The sequence below is a fragment of the Canis lupus genome, chromosome 9, assembly GCF_003254725.2.
Source record: "Canis lupus dingo isolate Sandy chromosome 9, ASM325472v2, whole genome shotgun sequence".
NCBI lineage: Eukaryota > Metazoa > Chordata > Mammalia > Carnivora > Canidae > Canis > Canis lupus.
This window is the reverse complement of record NC_064251.1, coordinates 31,541,021-31,558,505: the sequence shown is the minus strand read 5'-3', so window position 1 is coordinate 31,558,505 and position 17,485 is coordinate 31,541,021. Positions and strand designations below refer to the sequence as shown.

Genomic DNA, 17,485 nt, shown 5'->3' with positions numbered 1-17,485 from the left:
ATCAGACCCATAACAAGTCAGTTAGAATACTAGTGAAGGTTCTGGGACAGAAGTGTGCTTCCAGAGTGTGGGGGACAGTACCTAACACAAAGGAGGTTAGGGACACTTTCTAGAGGTGACACTTGGTGTAGGTACAGCTTGAGGTAAACAGTAATTAGCAAAAAAGGTAATCCAGGGACAAAAACAAGCCGGAGGGTTATCTTTTGGATAGCACGGACACAGAGCACAAGACAGAGCAGAGAGAGGTGTAAATGCAAGAGCTGTAGTCAGGCGGGTGGGCAGTGGGGCTACTTGAAAAGGATCCCGAGCTCCCAGTGACAAGCAGAGCTCGAGGCTGGAAAGAGGACTCAGGCCGTGTGAGGGATGGACTGGACGAGGCAGGGCTGGAGACAGGAGCTCAGCCTCCAGCTGCTGTGATGACCCGCCCAGGCGTACATCAGTGCTCACAGTGGGCCCAGTGGGAAGAGGGTAGTTTCAAGGAGCATTTCACAAATTAGAAAGGACACATTGGAGAGGCCCCCACTTCTACGGGGGGGTTCTGCAGGCCCAACCAGGGAACCGCACAGACGTCCCAAGAACAACAGAATGTGTCCTACTGGTGAAAGCGAACTTAATGACAGACTGCAATGTTTACATAGGCAGCTCTGAATCTCAACTTCTAATTTCATCTGAATTCTACAATTGCTCCTTTCACACCCAGAAAATAAATGAGAGGATACAGCCTGGCTGTGTTTGGCACACCGCTCCCCCAATTCCTCATTGCTAATGGTTGGACGATGTGTGAAATATCCTTCAGGTTTCATTAAAACCTACCCCAGTTTGAAGCACGAAGCCACTGGCTCACATTCTAGCTGAACTGTAAAACCACGCTCATCTGTTTTCTGGAAAGGCCTGGTGGGGAGCCTGCAAATGAATGTTCTGGGTGACCTTTCAGGTCCTCACTCTGCTTTGAGCTCTCTTTGTGTCCTGCTTGCCAAAGAGGAAGAGATGGGCCCCCGAGGCATTGGCAGAGGACAGAGATTTCTCATTAGCCAAGCCGCAGCTCAGCTATAGCTTCTAGAGACTGCTGGGTTCGGTATTGGATGGTGTCAAGCTAGATTTGATCTTGTGCCTCTTGACATTGCCTCAGAAAATGAGCCATATCTGAGTCAAACAGGGATTTTATTTTCCCTTTAGAAATTCTCTTTGAACTTAGTAACAAAGCTACCCAATGCCCTATCACCACCGGCGCCATTCCACCACCACCTCCCCCATAACACCGGCACATGCTCAGGCATATGCACCCTCTCCTACCCTCTGGAAGCATCTCGTAATTAATATTTCCCAAACTTAATTGCTTCAAGTTATTTCAAGTTCCTCCTAAGTACTTCAGAATTCTATAATTATGCTATATTGCAATGTTCTCCTTTTTGTTTTATAAATATTAAACTTGACATACATACACATACACACACACACACACACACACACACGCACCCCTCCTCTACTGGACAACATGGTCTTTCATGATTTATCTACTTTATGCCCACTCCACTCCTCACCGTGGTACCTACTTCAGAGGTCAGCTTCTACAAAGAGTATTCCTCATTTACCAGTGGCCCTCTGAGATGCTGGGCTCTGACATTCATTCGTGGACATTCTAACAAAAACCCCTCACATTCAGGCAGAAACTTTCTTCGTATTCTTTCTTCAAAAGCAGTAGGTCGGGCCTACCTGCAGAATGCAGAAAACCTAACTGGACCATAGATGAGGTCAGTGGCTTCCCCAGTGTCAGACGGCAAATGGCAACGCACCCAAGTGAACCTGAGGAACACAACCAGGTCCTCTTTCTCCCCACAGATACCCTCATGCCATCTTGTTCATCTCAATGTTTTACTGGGTTAATTCTGTTGGACTCATTTTTCCCTCCTTTATTCCAAAAGGTCAACACTGCCATTGGGTAATGGAAAGGAGGGTCTTTAATTTTGTCCTACCTTTGTGGGTTTTCAAAATTTTAATGGAAAAATTTTCAGCCTAAGAGTGTATCATTATATAAATTTTTAAAATTACTGAATATGTTCATTGCAGAATTTCAACAAATGCAGAAATGTGTCAAGATGTGTTCCTGTCCCCTGTCCCCTGTCCATCTTGCTCCTCTTCCCAGAGGTGACTGCCCTTAACTGCTTGGTGTGAACCTTAGTTTTCACACATAAATAATTTAACCCAAATAGGATTATACTACCCACATATCTTAAATCACTTTTTCAATATACCATATACCATGTCAGTGCAGAAAGAACTACTTTGTTCTTTTAAAGGGTAAGGGGCACCTGGGTGGCCCAGCTGGTTAAGCATCTGCCTTCAGCTCAGGTCATGACCTCAGAGTTCTGGAATCGAGCCCTGCAATGGGTTCCCTGCTTAGTAGGGAGTCTGCTTCTCTCTCTCTCCCTCTGCCCCTCCTCCCTGCTCTTGCATTCTCTCTCAGTTAAAATAAATAAAATATTTCAATAAATAAATAAATAAATAAATAAATAAATAAATAAATAAATAAATAAAATATTTTCAAAAAGGGTGGGGGAGGATGAGTATTTACCTGCTTATTCCCAACAGAGAAGTTTTTAGGTATTTTTGTAGAAGGGATTCCTAGAAGTGGGGCTGCTCGTCCAAAAGGTACGTGCATTTTATAACTGTTCTGCTAAACTGTCATATCTACTTACACTTGTACCAGCATTTGAGTGCATTTCCACAATATTAATTTTTTAAATGTTGGCAGTCTGATAGACACAAATATCACCACTGTTTTAATTTGCATTTCCCTTATTACTACTGAGACTGAACATCTCAAGTATTTATCGAGTATTTATTTCTATTGCTATGTACTACCTCTTCCTGCCTTTTGTCCCCTTTTAAATGGATTTTATTGCTTACTCGTTTGTAAGAACTCTACAGGCTGGGTAGAATTCTTTCATCTGGTTTATCTACAGAAAATATTTTCTTCCAGACTATTGTTTGTTTACTGACTTTACTTATAGAGTTTTTCAGTATTGGCAAGACCTCACATTGTAATGTAGTAATATCTTGAAGTCTCCTTTTTGGCTTCTAACTTCTGTATCTTCCATGCAAAAATTATATATGCACATACATGTATGTATCTATATATACATATATGTATTTTTTCATATATGTATTTATATATGTATATTACTCTATACTTTTCTCTGAACAACTATAATGGATTTTTAGAATTGTGAGTCACCTAAAATTTAATTTTATTTATTATTTTTTAAAACATTTTTTTAAAGATTTTATTTATTCATTCATGAGAGACACAGAGAGAGAGAGAGGCAGAGACACAGGCAGAGGGAGAAGCAGGCTCCATCCAGGGAGCCTGACGTGGGACTCGATCCTGGGACTCCAGGATCACGCCCGGCCAAAGGCAGGCGCTAAAGTGCTGAGCCACCCAGGGATCCTGAATTTAATTTTGTGTATAATATAAACAAGGGGTTTTACTTAATGTTTTCCAAATATCTTTATATAATGGTATCAGTAAGGCTTGATATTTGACAAGGCAAATTCTATACCCTTTACTGTTCTTTTTAGAAAAATTTCTTTGGTATTATTCTTACAGTCTTCACGATGAAATCCAGAATATATCTACTAAGTTATATTTAAAATCATTACTGAAAAAAAAATAAAAATAAAAATTAAAAAAAATAAAAAATAAAAAAAAATAAAATCATTACTGAGATTTTTGAATGAAGATTGCATGAAAGCTATAAGTCAATTTAGGGACAAGTGAGGTCTTTAAAATTTTGAGTATACCCACAGCATATCTATCCATTCTTATTTTTATTTTTTGGTCTTTTTCTTACATCTAGCAGTTAAGGCTTAAAGTTTTCTTCATTTTAACTATTCACTTTATTGCTAGGTATATCTCTTAAACGTTTTGTAGTTGTTCCTAGTGTGAATTTCCTGTTATACCTCCAAATTGGTTAATGCTGGCATAGAGGAGCTACTGGTTTTAAAAGGCTGGCTTTAAATCCAGCCACTTTACTCTCTTATTAGTCCTAATTGCTCTAGCATTGCCAACTTAGTTTTCTATGAGAAAACTAACACAATCTTATCACCTGCCTCTAGGGACAGTTGTGTTTCCTTTCAGTGTTTGTAATTCCTAGTTTTTATAAAACTTCATTGCATTAGCTAGACTCTGCTACAAGGAGGAGTAAGATGGGTAGAGACTGCTGCTTGTCCGAGCTTTTAAGGGAAAAAGTTTTTAATATGAAGTGTTCAAGTATGAAGGTTTGTTCTAGCATCCTAACTGCCTGACAAAGTAAGGCAGTTCCCACATATGGTACTGAGAGATTTTTTTTTTTAATCAGAAACGGTGCATTAAATTTCCTCAAGTGCCTTTTTTAGAATCTGTTGAGATGATGGTGTGGTTTCTCCTGTATTTGTTAACTTTGAGCCTGGGGTTTCTCCAAGGCTTTCTTTGAAAGATCCAGGGTAGACCAGATCAACCCCATGATGCAGACTCTGCAGTTTGCTGGCACATTGTTTTCTTCTTTTTAAAAAACATCTTGATGAAAGTCACTTCCAAAAGGGCCAGGGAGGATTTCTGGAGGAAAGGGTGGAACAAAAGAACTTAAATCTGGAAGAAGATTAGAAATGACCTTCAAACCCAGAATTGGCCTCCACTTTTGTCACAGGTCAGGCATAACTGAACTTCCAAACACTAGAACATAAGATTGGCTATTTCTTATTCTTATATGCTTTAACAAGAAGTGAGCACCTTGAGTTCGGTTAGCTGATTGGCTAGAAGTCATCAGTGAATGGGAACAGCAGCAATATGTGTCCTGTGTCCTTATCTCTTTTCAAGTCAATGGTTTAATTTATGGCTGCGTCAAAGCAATAATAAGTCATAGTTGTATTTGCTATTTCATCCTCAAGACTTATTGCCACACCTCCAACCTTTCTGTTTTGCTTCTCATTCAGGCAGTTAAAGAAAACAAAACCTTAGATCTGCAGCTGTAATGTCAGGACAGATGATACTCTAGTGTTTATCACTGATGAGTATTATTCTCTATGAAGGAAGGCTGAGAGAAGAGAAAGTAATCTGGTTTTGACCAAAGTGTTCTCTATTAGCACTGAGGGTGAACTTCCTTGTGATTCAAAGGTTGTTCCCAGATCTTGGTCCAAGCTCTTTCTCTCTCCATAACCAGTTTGTGGTCCGTTGCTTGCAATCACCTTCTGAACCCTGGATGGTCATAATTTGATTTGAAATAGCACCATTTACCCTCTTTGCACCCACTGCTTTCAGAAGAAAACTGCCATCGAGGTCACAGCCTATTTTGCTACAAAACACCCCTGCTTCTGAGAATGCCTTATGTTACAGGGGGCCAATTAACTTAGAAGACTGTGTAACACTAGCAAGTTTCTAAAGAGTGCTCACGATATGTGTAGAGATTAAATAAAAATCTCACAAGTACATCCTAAGGATATAGGCTTTGTGGACTCTGAGGCCAATTAGCCAGTCTCTGTTCCGGCAGCAGGAACAGCTTTCGCATGTTCATCAAGCAGGTCTGCGTAAGCAGCTACCTCCTAATGGTCAAAAGCCTCACCCTTCCCTCTACCCATGTTCTGTTCCATGTGGCTTTGCAGTTCCAGGCAGAGCCTATCTCTCTAACTCCTTGAATCTGGGCTGGCATTGTGACTTGCACTGGTCAACAGAGTGTGACAGCTGTGACAGTGTCAGTCCTGTGGCTGGACCTAAAGAGACTTTGCACACTCCTGCTTCTTCTCTCCAGCACTCTGTCCCCCCAGACATAAGCTCGATCTAGCCTACTGGGGAGTGAAGGGCACATGGGCACATGAAACAGGCCAGTCTAGGTCAGCTCCCTCGTGGTGAGTACAGTCGTGGTCAGCAGAGCCATGTGACCGACCCACAGCATTTCCAGGTAAGTAAACAATGAACCTTCATTTATGCGTGTGACTATTTGGTAGGTATAATCATAAGAACACATGAGTGATCTACAAAGCTGAACTACTGCCTACCGGGAGATGCTTATACAGTAACTTCAAGAGTCTAGCAGGATTTACAACATACAGGATGGCAGTTAAAGTGAAGGGAGTCAGACTTGGGTTAGAATTCTGGTTCTGCCACCAATATGGTACAAACCTGGGTGTTGGTGAATAAAGGACCAAAAAGAAATACCCCACCCCCAATTTCCTAATAAGGTCTGTTTTAAAGAACAAGGATTATTGGTCCTTCCCCTACCCCCACCCCCCACTTTCTGTTATTTCCCTGAGTTTTGGTTTCTTCATCTGCAAAGGAATTACTATGCCAGCCTCAGAAGGCTGTGTGAAAAATGAATGAGATAATGTATATATAAATAAAGTGCTTAACACAATGCATAGTGCCTGGAAAATAATAAATGATATATACATAATTACACAATGTAGATCCTATAATCACAGATACTTAAAAAAATTTAAAGACTATGCCCCCTTGTCCAAGCCAGCCCAGTCTCCCCCCAAACTACTGTCACATCCCCCCAACCGCTCTTCCTCCTTCCATTTGTGTCTCCACAATGCACTCTCCACGCAGCTACCAGAAGGTATTCTAAAAATGCAGACCTATGCAGGGCACTCCCCCATACCAAAACCCTCCAAAGGCTTTCCATTGCCACATATGATAACATTCAAGACTCCTCCTCACTCAATATGCTTAGCCATGCTGGCCTTCTTTCTGCTCCTCATATACCCCAAGCAGGACCCCGCCTCTGTACTCAGCCTTCTTTCCGTGTAAACCATTCTTCCCCTGCTCTCTGCCTGCCCAGTCCTCCTGAATCATTTAGACACCAGCTTGTGGTGTCTCCTTGATCCTGTGACTTAACCCCCCCTGCACCCACCTTTCCAACCACCCATCTAGTAACCTTTACAATATTTATCTCCAGGGCACCTGGTGGCTCAGTGGTTGAGTGTCTGCCTTTGGCTCAGGTCGTGATCCCAGGGTCCCAGGTTCAAGTCCCACATCAGGCTCCCTTCATGGAGCCTGCTTCTCCCTCTGCCCATGTCTCTGCCTCTCTCTCTCTCTCTCTCTGTGTCTCTCATGAATAAATAAATAAAATCTTAAAAAAACAACAACAATATTTATCTCCCCCCCAAAACTGTCTTTTGTATTTGCTTGACGTTTGTTGACTGCTTCCCTCCACCTAGATGGAAGCTCTACCACCAGGACAAGGAACCTTGTCTTGTTTGCTGCTTCTTATCCCTATTCTATATGGAGCCTGCATGGAGGCGGCATTTGGTACAAACTATTGAGTAACCAGAAATAAATACTCCCAGATCCCAACAAGGACTGTTTTAGGGAACAGGGACTATTTTCTCTTTTTATTATATTTTGCAAATTGTCTATAATGAGCATCTTTCACTTTTAAGGTCAGAAACTAAAATATCATTTTTTTAGAGAAGGGACTCTGCTTCACTCTGTACATAATACTTTCAGGAGCCGGTGTTAAATGTTGTTCAAGAGAAGACCATTCGAGTCCCTAGAAAGGAAAAGGAGGAAGAAGAGGAGGAGAAAGAACAGACCAAAGAGAAGCAGGAGAATGAGGCAGAGGAAGAACAGGAAGAGAAGGAAGAAGGAATCAAAAAACTAAAGCAGAAATACAAGGATGAATGAAAACAGTGAAGGAGGGAGGGAGGGGGGAGGGAATGTGGAAGAACAGAAGGGCATAGAAAGGAAGAGAAGGGAGAGGGGAAGAAAGATGACGGGAAAGAAAAGGGTTAGCTGAAGACTAAAATGGGAAATGTCTTCTGGATCCCAGCTGCTGGGAAGTGGACGTGACCCTGACACTGTTCAGATGTCCTGAGCCACCTTACACAGCCGACACATGGACATGAGGCAAGACCGACTCTCTCTCTCTTTCTCTTCTCTCTCTCTCTCTCTCACACACACACACACACACACACACACACACACACTGTGTCAGACTCAGACAAGGTTCCCAGTAAGTGCCATCCACAACCATTGAACAGGTGCCCCAAAAGGCATAATGCAAAGATGGCTTTCATCTAAGCAGCTCTTCTCCCACAACTCCCTCCACACAGTAACAGACCATCAACAGAAGTCTGAGGTAAGCTTGATGCTGAGAGGCCAGCTCAGTCCCTTACGTGTGACCATCAGGGAGCATGCGGTGCCACCCCGGGGGCTGGTAGGCAGGCGTGCCCAGCCACTGGGCAATCATTCTCCATCGTACCGATGGCTGACTGGGGGGCGGCGCTTATTCCCCACCAGGCCCCACTGACAGGCCGCCTCATCTAATGCTCACAGGGGCTGTGTGAATGTGGAATGATTAGTATCTTCTTGTTCCAGATGTGGGGAAAAATGGAAACGATTTAAGACAAGTTCAGAAATGCTAAATAATTTGCCAAAGGTTGCCCAATTAGCAGATGAAACAGGGACTCACCTCCCCATTTTTCTGACACTGAAACACAAGTTTTTGTTGTTGTTTTTTAAAGATTTGTTTATTTTAGAGAGGGGGGGAGAGCAGAGGGAGGGAGAATCTCAAGCAGACTCCACACTGAGTGCAGAGCAGAGCCAGATGTGGGGCTCGATCCCGCAGCTGCAGCCCAAGCCACGGTGTCCCTCTCTGTGACCCCATGGCCAGGACAAGCACTTTGCCCTAGGACTGTGCCTCAGGACCCTGAAATCATGACCTGAGGTGAAATCAAGCACCAGACGCTCAACCTACTGGGCCACTCAGTGCCCCTGAAACCCAAGTTTTTAATTGTGCAAATGCCCTAGAAATGGAGGCCAAAGGGCCTAACCCTGCATCAGTGGAAAGTGAGAGACTTTGTGCTTCAGGAGTGAGAGTCCTGTAGTGGGACCTGGACTAGGAGCCTAATGTAGAACATTCCATTGAACCATCAGCCCAGCCCAAAGGGGTAGATAGTGTCCCACATTTTATGGATGAGGAAACATTTGTCAGAGAGGTGAAACCAACTGCACAAAGTCATGCAGCTAGAAATCTGCAGGGGCAAGGTGAGGTGGAATTCAGACTCAAGTCCACTTGATCCACAGCCCATGCTCTTTCTACTCCGCTTTCCTCTCAAAGGAGCAGGAGAGCATGGGGAGGACCCCGCAGATTCCCTTCTCTGTAGCCCAACATGGGCCAGCAGCAGATGGACCCCCAAAGAGGTGGAAATAGCCTCCATGGACAAGAGCCCCCGGGAAGCTATGGGCAGCCAGCCACTCATTTCCTTGCCCTCTGTTCCTTCTTCTCTTCCCTCCGCCCCTCCACTACCTCAGTCCCCCTGAATGGCCAGCCTGTGCTAAGGGCACGTCTCTGACAACACCACTGCTGGCCACGGGGTCGGGGCTCCCGGCAACACTATGTCTCCTCTCTGGCATCTTGAACAAGTTGCGGGATAGCCAAAGACCATGGCTCACGAAGAGAAGGGTGAGGGTTCCTGGCAGAGAGGGTGTCTAACGTATTGTTGTGTGGCCATGAAGTTGGTTGCAAAGGTCGCTCGCTTCCTGGGCCGCGGCTGCCGCCGAGCAGTCTTGTTCCCTCATCTGCCAAGCGGGGCTGGACAGGGTGGGCCGTGGAGGCGGACGGGAGCCCCGCAGCAGGCGTGGAATCCACGTGTCCCTCCCTCATGCTGCCTGGCACCGGTTGTCCCACAGCTGCAGCCCAAGCCACGGTGTCCCTCTCTGTGACCCCATGGCCAGGACAAGCACTTTGCCCTAGGACTGTGCCTCAGGACCCGAAATGGCCCTGACTTGACTCGGCAGCTCCTAACTTGGCAGGAGCTGGGACCGGATTAACGAGGCCTCTCATTCCGAGGCTGTTTATCACCACGCTTCTTGCCAACGGTGTCAGCAAGAAACCTGCCTCCTTGAACTGAAGGTGAAGCCAGAGGAGCTCATAACCACAGCCTGTTGCAAGTCAGTCACACGCAGGCAGAACAGAAGTTCCAGCCCAGTGGTCAGGGCCCAGGTGGGCCCACCGGCCTTCTCGCCATGGCCCCTGAGACCCAGCACCCTCTGTCTCCTCCCCGGTGGGCCAAGGGCCTCTCCCCATCACTGGCACAGCACCTCAGAGTGCAGAGAAGTCAGACTGGCCAGAAACGAACTCAGTGCCAGAAACTGAGGCCTAAGTGAGGCGTATCTCAGATGGGGCAGCCCTGCCCCTGGGGGTTTTGAGCAGGGAACACACTCATGCCCCTGCCCCTGCCCCCACTCCACCCCAAAGCTGTGGAGCTACGGTGGGAAGAGATCGGCTCCCTCTGCAAGTGCAGGGAGTGCACAGTGGGATGAAGACCCAGGAACTAGAAGGTTAAGTCCCAGCCATCTGCTGGCTAGCTCAAAGTCTTCAAATTGTTTTGTGCTCCAGCTCTCCCTTCTGAAGGAGAGGAGGCCCAATGCCTCCCAGAGCTGCCAGGGTGATGATGGGAGTGACAAAGAATGACCATTTCACACACCAGACTCCACATACCAGAAAAGAAGTAACAAGAGACATGTGGAGAGGACAGAGCAGATCCTGAATGTCCAGTGTCAGACCCCTGCCATGGGGTGCGTGGTAGGGATGCCATCCAGACCGGCCACCTTCCACAGAGGAGCAGTTGACGGAAGAGGCTCCTGCTTGCACCTGCCACTGCATCTGGACCTGGTTCAACAGCATGTTGCATCTCTCCAGCTTCATTCCACCCTCCTGACAACCCTGGGTTGGTAGGAGGCAGGTAGGCAGGACCAACGGGCATCTTTTCCAATGGAGAAAGTGAGCCACGAAGCAATTTCCCTGGGTCCCCGTAGGATGGGGCTAACTTTGATCAAGCAGAGAAACAAGCTCTCCCAACCTGGAGTCTATTTTCAGAGGCTCTTTCCATTTTTAATGACAACGTGCACCACTAGAATCAGCACCACCCAGGTCCCCAGAGTCTCTTTAATTGTCTGAGTTGGTGAAAATGTGCAGGCCTAGTCATTTGAAACCGGCAGTTTTCAAAGTGCTGCCATGGCGAGTAATTAAACTGTCTATTCTCCTTTGGGCTATGTTAAAGTTTTTGTTTGGATTTAGGGGAGGGAGTGAAACAGGAGACCAGATAAGGGGCGAGGCTGGCTGACGCTCCCTGCGAACCCAGGAACCTGTGGCAAACAAACAGCCCATACTCTCCCTGAACAACACCCTTCCTCCTCCCCCAACCCCCAAACCAAACCAAACAAACATAGGAAGAAAAACAGGATTGCTTTAAAGCCCTAGTTTCCGGATGAACATGAATAGGATTCAGGTGTGTCTGTGGTTCTGCAGCTTCTCAAGGAGATTCACAAAAATTCTTTCCTGTGCAGGACTCCAAGCTGAGCACCCAAAAGTAAACATGCTTTTCCAGAGCCTCCTTGCCTTGGCCCCCGGCCAGCGCTCTCTCCTACCAAAGTTCACAGAGTCCTGGCCCCAATCTGGGCGTCACTGCACATTGCCCCCAGGCTCACCGTCACCTCCAGGCCAGGGTGTTTAGACCAAACCCATCCTCTAAGCTTCCAGAGACCATCAGCCTCTTGAGCCTGCCAACTGTCCACTTCTCCATTCTGTTAGACTTCAAATATTAACCACACACCTCTCATGCTGGAGCAAAGAGTGAGCCATGAATCCGAATCTGAAGACTCCATCGGTGATGGAAACCTTGGAGAGGTTCCCTGGGCTTCCCTTTGGCCACCCATTAAATAACAGGATGCCAGGCTGGAATGACAGCAAAGGCTCATTCCAGCTCTGGAAATAAATTATCCCTAGAAGCTCACGGGAGGTTTTCCTTTGTGGTTTAGATTCCCATTTGGGGGCTGGTGCAGGCCATTCTATGAAGGACCCAGACCATCATAGTACCTTCCTCCCTGGCCTCTCTGCCACCTGCAATCCTGTCGGCCAACAGAGCTACCAGGTTACTCTTCCTAGAACATCTCCAGGATCAAAGGTAGCCAATGGCTCCCCACTGCCCCCCATTTTCACTGCCAACAGTCATGCTGCCCTCACCTTGTAGTCTCTGCTCAAGCCAAGCTGCTCTGCCTTGCTTCCTGGACATTCTTGCTTTATATCCGCTCTACCTCTACCTGTCCTGCCACCCACTGGGATTTAATTCAAGCTCGCCTCCTGCTAACTGCCCCAGTGTTGGTGGCAAATTTTAACATCCCTCACATTTAATGTCTCTATCATATTGTACTACACACATGCCAGCCTAGAGTTTTTACCAGATTAAGTTACTCTACAACTTCTAAGCAATCCAACTTTCTCAGATTAGAAATCTTTTCAGGGGAAGGCCAATGCCCTCAAAAAGACTGGCTGATTAAAACATTCATTTGTGGGAGTGCCTGGGTGGTTCAGCATCTGACTTTTGATTTCAGCTCAGGTCATGATCTCAGGGTCCTGGGATTGAGCCCTGCATCAAGCCCCGTGTTGGGCTCTGGGCTCAGCACAGAGTCTGCTTGAGACTCTCCCTCTGCCCTCCCCCTGCCATGCACCCACACTCTCTATCTTAAATAAATAAATTTTTAAAAAACCAGAAAACATTCATTTGTGTAACAAACATTCATTGAGCACCTACTATAGACTAGGCTCTGGGAATTTATAAATAAAACCCAACCCCTCGGAACATACAGACTGGAGGTGGAAACAGTGAGCAAGCAGATGATTAGAATACAAGTGCTAAGTGCTCTGAGAGAGCCTTGCCCAGGGATACAAAGGTTGGAGTTCAAAGGCTGATCATTAATCCAGATACCTGCAGGGACATCAGGAATAGCTTTCTCTGATAGAGCGGGCATCTTGGTGGACTCCTGAAATTGACCAGACGAGTCAAGGGACAGGAGGTGGTCACGGCAAAGGGAATAGAATATGTGAAGGCATGAAGATGCGAGAAAATTCATGGGCCAGTCATGGAATTGAATGGTTGGTATGACTGGAGCTCAGAGAGCAGAGAGGAGTAGTAAGAGTGGAGACCAAAGAATGGCTGCAGGTGGTCAGATCTTATCCTCAAGGGAATGGGAGCAATTGATGAAATATTGCTGTGACACCCAAGTGGAAGAGAGATCAGAGGGGAGTCTAGAGATGAAGGTCCCACACCAAAATGGTAGAGGACTGGGTAGGTTCAAGAGTTACTGATGAGGAGGGTTCACTATGAGCCAACTCAATATGGGGAAAAGAGGAAAGAGCAAGATAAAGACAGTGTCTGGCTGTGGGCCCATTGAGTCTGGGGTGCTGGTGCATTCCAGATGAAGAAGCTGGAGCACATGGAGCTCAGCTTTGTACATGAGTCTACGCTTCAGGAGAGCAACCCTAACGACACATACAGACTTAACCTTGAAATCCCCCCAGGAGAGGACACAGGGAATGAAGAAAACCAGAGAAAAGATCCCAGGGAACCCCTGATGCTTTAGGGACATTTAGGGACAGGGAGAAAAGCACTCCGTGGAGGATACTTTGGAGAGGCCAGAGACAGAGGAGGTAAACTAGTTCTTGGACAAGCTGGTGAAATGGGACTGACCAAAAAGATGGTTCTGCTAATTATGTTGTTAATCCCGCATGGGCAGTCACTGTGCCTCCTAATCAAGGAGCTACATTATTACCTCCATTAAACAAATGAGAAACAATACAACAAGACAGATCAAATAATTTGCTCAAGGTCAAATAGTTGGAAGAGCCTACATTCAAATTAGGGCTAGCTCCAAGGCCCAAACGTTCTTTCTACATCTCTACCTGTACACACACATATCCCTCAGCAAAAGTGGTGCCAACGGCTGGTGTCCAACAATCTCCTCCAAGCAACACTCCCTGGCCCCTACACGTGCCACAAGGATCCAAGGGTTCTGACACGTGTTTTGGGATGTTAGGTGTCTATTATTCCAAACTCTTGGGGGGTATTTTGTGAGGGGTGCTTGCAAGGGCATTTATACGCTGAGCAACCCAGCCTAACAGAGATATTTCCCTTTGCTGTCTGTCCACCACTCCTACTGCCTAAAGTTCCCACGACTTTTTATTTATTTTTTATTTTTGATCTGGCAAGTATATCTTTGGAGGGCATGGGCAGTGGAGGCAGGGAGGCTGGGGGATGAAAATGCCTGGGGAGATCCCCTCTCCAGACCACAATCAGAGATGTCTGTACCACAGGCTGTGTATATCACATGGAACAGGGACATTCTCTTTCCTTCTTAGTTAATGATAATTCTGAAAGGTTGCTAAATAAGAGTTGCTAGGCAATAGGAACTGCCTAGAGGGGTTTATGCTAAGCCAGGGGTGTGGATTATTGGGGGGAAAAATGTCAATTTAATTCCATGGAGTCAGCTGTTACCTAAACAAAATGGATGTTGTGCCTTCAGTGTCTCATTTGGGGTGAGGTGAGCAATCCCCTAATAGTACCAGCCCTTGTGATTGCTGCCCCGGGGGCGGGGAGGGGGAAGGGGATTTCAGCTTCATATAAGTATTCACTGCACAAGTCTTGTCATCGCCTGATGGCATACACCTTTGTGATGAGGCGTCACAGAAAGGATTACATTATAAAGAAGTGACAGCTCAGGCTCAGTCGTTTAGGGAGAGGGAAAGGGAAAGTTATGGAGTAAAATATATAGTTACAGCCATCTACTGATTTTTACATTCAAATGCAAGCCAAGGCTTGGGAAAAGACATACACTCAGGTTTTCTTAAGTAAATTCAAGTCCCACATAGGGGGGAAACAGCCAAACAGCTGCTGATTCACGTGAGTAATAGATGTGGAGGGGTTTATTAAATCTAGTTCTTACCCCATGTTGGTGGGGGAGGGAGACACAATAAATTGTCCCCATATTTATAAGCCTGCAGTAAATCAGCCTATCATCCTACAGTTCCTACACTACAATAATATCCTAGACCAGTTATTTAGAAATGTGCTGTTTCAGAAAAACTGAAAAATTTCCACCTTGCACAAAGGGTCTGTAGCCAAGCTAAACCCATCTGGCTCCTGCCTGATGTGATCTGGGGAGAAATCAGAATGGGACAAAAATCTACCTTTACATTTCTCATGAGGTGAGATCTGTGTGCCTCTCGGGTAAACAGAAACTAGATACTAAGTCATTATGGGCAGCCCGGGTGGCTCAGTGGTTTAGCGCCGCTTTCAGCCCAGGGTGTGATCCTGGAGACCCGGGATCGAGTCCCGCGTCGAGATCCCTGCATGGAGCCTGCTTCTCTCTCTGCCCCGCGCGCTCTCTCTCTCTCTCTCTCTCTCTCATAAATAAATAAATTTAAAAAAAGCCATGTCATTATCAAACACTTTCTCCTTTAGTTCCTCAAGCCAGTGCCCACTAGGAACATGCATGGCAAGGGAAGCCCCACCATAGTCTGAAATGGACCAAGAATATCCCAGTACCTCTAAAATCCTCTGCCATTCTGACGTGGTGATAACCCCCCATGCCAAAAAGCTCAGATTTCTTAACACGAAACTCCCTTCGCAGAAGGCAGTTCTGACCTAATCACTGGGGTGAGCTGGTTGACAAGGACACCAACTATAAAGATATGCCATGAAAATGACAGGTGGGAGGGGCAGGAGACAGTTTCCTTAAAAAGGAAAAGACATACATGCTGTTCGATGAAGACAAATGCTCCTCGGGTGGGTCGGGGGTGTGAAGGGTGAAGGTGTCATGCGGCTTCCTAAAGCCACACAGCCAGGGGCACCGTCTTTGGCAGCAGCTCAGTGGACAGACTTACAGAAGAAGACGGGAAGGCATGGCCTCAAGGGGAAGGATAAAAAAAAGAAACCCAATGGTTGGTGAATTGTTTTTTTCTGAAACAGGGTATGAAAGAAGGTCAATAACTGGAATAATTCTTTAAGATGGATAATTCTTAAAACCAGTCTCCTGGAGAAGAAATGCCTATTCTCATTCTCTCTCCCTCCTCCACCCCTCCCCCCACCCTATTGAGGCTAACTAAGCAAGAGAAAAAAGACAATTTAATTCCCAGAGCTGGCAAGCCCGTGTGCCAGCCTGGGGACTTTTCCTACTGATATCAGAGAAGGAGGAGGTATTGACTTTTAATACCCACAAACTCTACCTACTATTTCTGATGGAATTGGAGGCCATACCACAAGAACAAAATGATTCTTTCTTAAAGGTCTATAAAAAGAGGAAATGAGTTATGGCTAAATAATTAAAGAATAGTGAGAAAAGTCTCAAACTGTACCTAGGTGTTCACTCTCTGGCTCTTGTAGTTTGAATCCTACACTATTTTAATACAGACTCATTTAATGTTTCTATCTGTCTAAAGAAAGACCTCCATCCACTTCAACAAGATCTTCAGAGAAGATGGATGGTTCCATTTCTCCAACCGACTGACCACATGAAGGGAAGTCTTGCTGTATGGATCTGAAAGGGCATGACCAAGGCATCATCACTGAGAAGCACGGTCCCTTAATTTTATTCCCTCTGTGTAAGGTCACAGTTCCCAACCCTGGCTAAGGACCAGATTCACCTGTGGAGCTTTTAAAAAAATGCAGGTGCTCAGCACCCTTCCCACTTCAGTCAGAAGCTCTGAAAAGGGGACCTGGGCTCCGTAGCTTTGTTGTGTTCCGTTTGTTTTGTTTTAATGAAAGAGGGAATAGTCTTTTCACACACTTTTGGTGGGAGTATGAACTAGAACAATTCCTTTGGGTCCTATACATTTTGATCAAGCATTCCACATCTAGGAATTTAAATGTTGGATATGCCACACGCATGTACAAGAAAAAAAAAAGGCAACCAAGGATGAAAACAAGCTAAAGGTACTTGCTAAATAAATTACAGCATAGCCTGACAATGGGATTCCATGCAGTTAGTAGAATAGCTATATATGTTATTGTGGAAATGTATCCAAAAGGTATTAAATAAAAAGGGGAAATTGCACAACATTTTGTATAGTGTACAACTCTAATCTCTCTTTTTTTTTTTTTTTTTTTTTTTAGAGAGAGAAGCAAGCGTGTGCACACATGTGTGAGCTGGTGCTGGGAGGAGGTGAAGGGGCAGAGGGAGAGGGAGAGGTAGAGAATCTTAAGCAGGCTCCATGCCCATCTCAGAGCCCAAAGCAGGGCTCCATCTCCTGACCCTGAGATCACGACCTGAGCCAAAATCAAGAGTGGGACGCTTAACCAATTGAGCCACCCAGGCACCCTAGTATGGACACTGTTCTATGTATAGTGTGTATATATACATATATTTCCATAATCCCCCCCACACACGTGCTTATAATAACAAAGAAAATGGAAGAGTGTCCAAGAAACTGTTGACACTTAAATCTGGGAATGAGATATAAGAACTCAAGCTGTACACGTGTACAGTTCTGACTTAATTTTACGACGACCCTATATTACTTTTGCAATTCAACATTTTAAAATAAATGGTTTCAAAGAGCTCCACTGGCAACTGGGGCCAAGGCTGAGAACCGATGACCTAGGGGAAATAGCCCCTGTGGCTGGAAGGCTGGAAGGCTGGAAGGCCATCACACTCCAGCTTGTTAATAAGGAA

At 45.6% G+C, this 17,485-nt stretch overlaps 1 protein-coding gene across 5 annotated transcripts in view; it reads right to left on the bottom strand.

Moving 5' to 3' along the window:
• The window catches only part of HLF (HLF transcription factor, PAR bZIP family member), a 54,623-nt gene that overhangs the window by 9,725 nt on the left and 27,413 nt on the right, over positions 1-17,485 (bottom strand). The window lies entirely within an intron of this gene.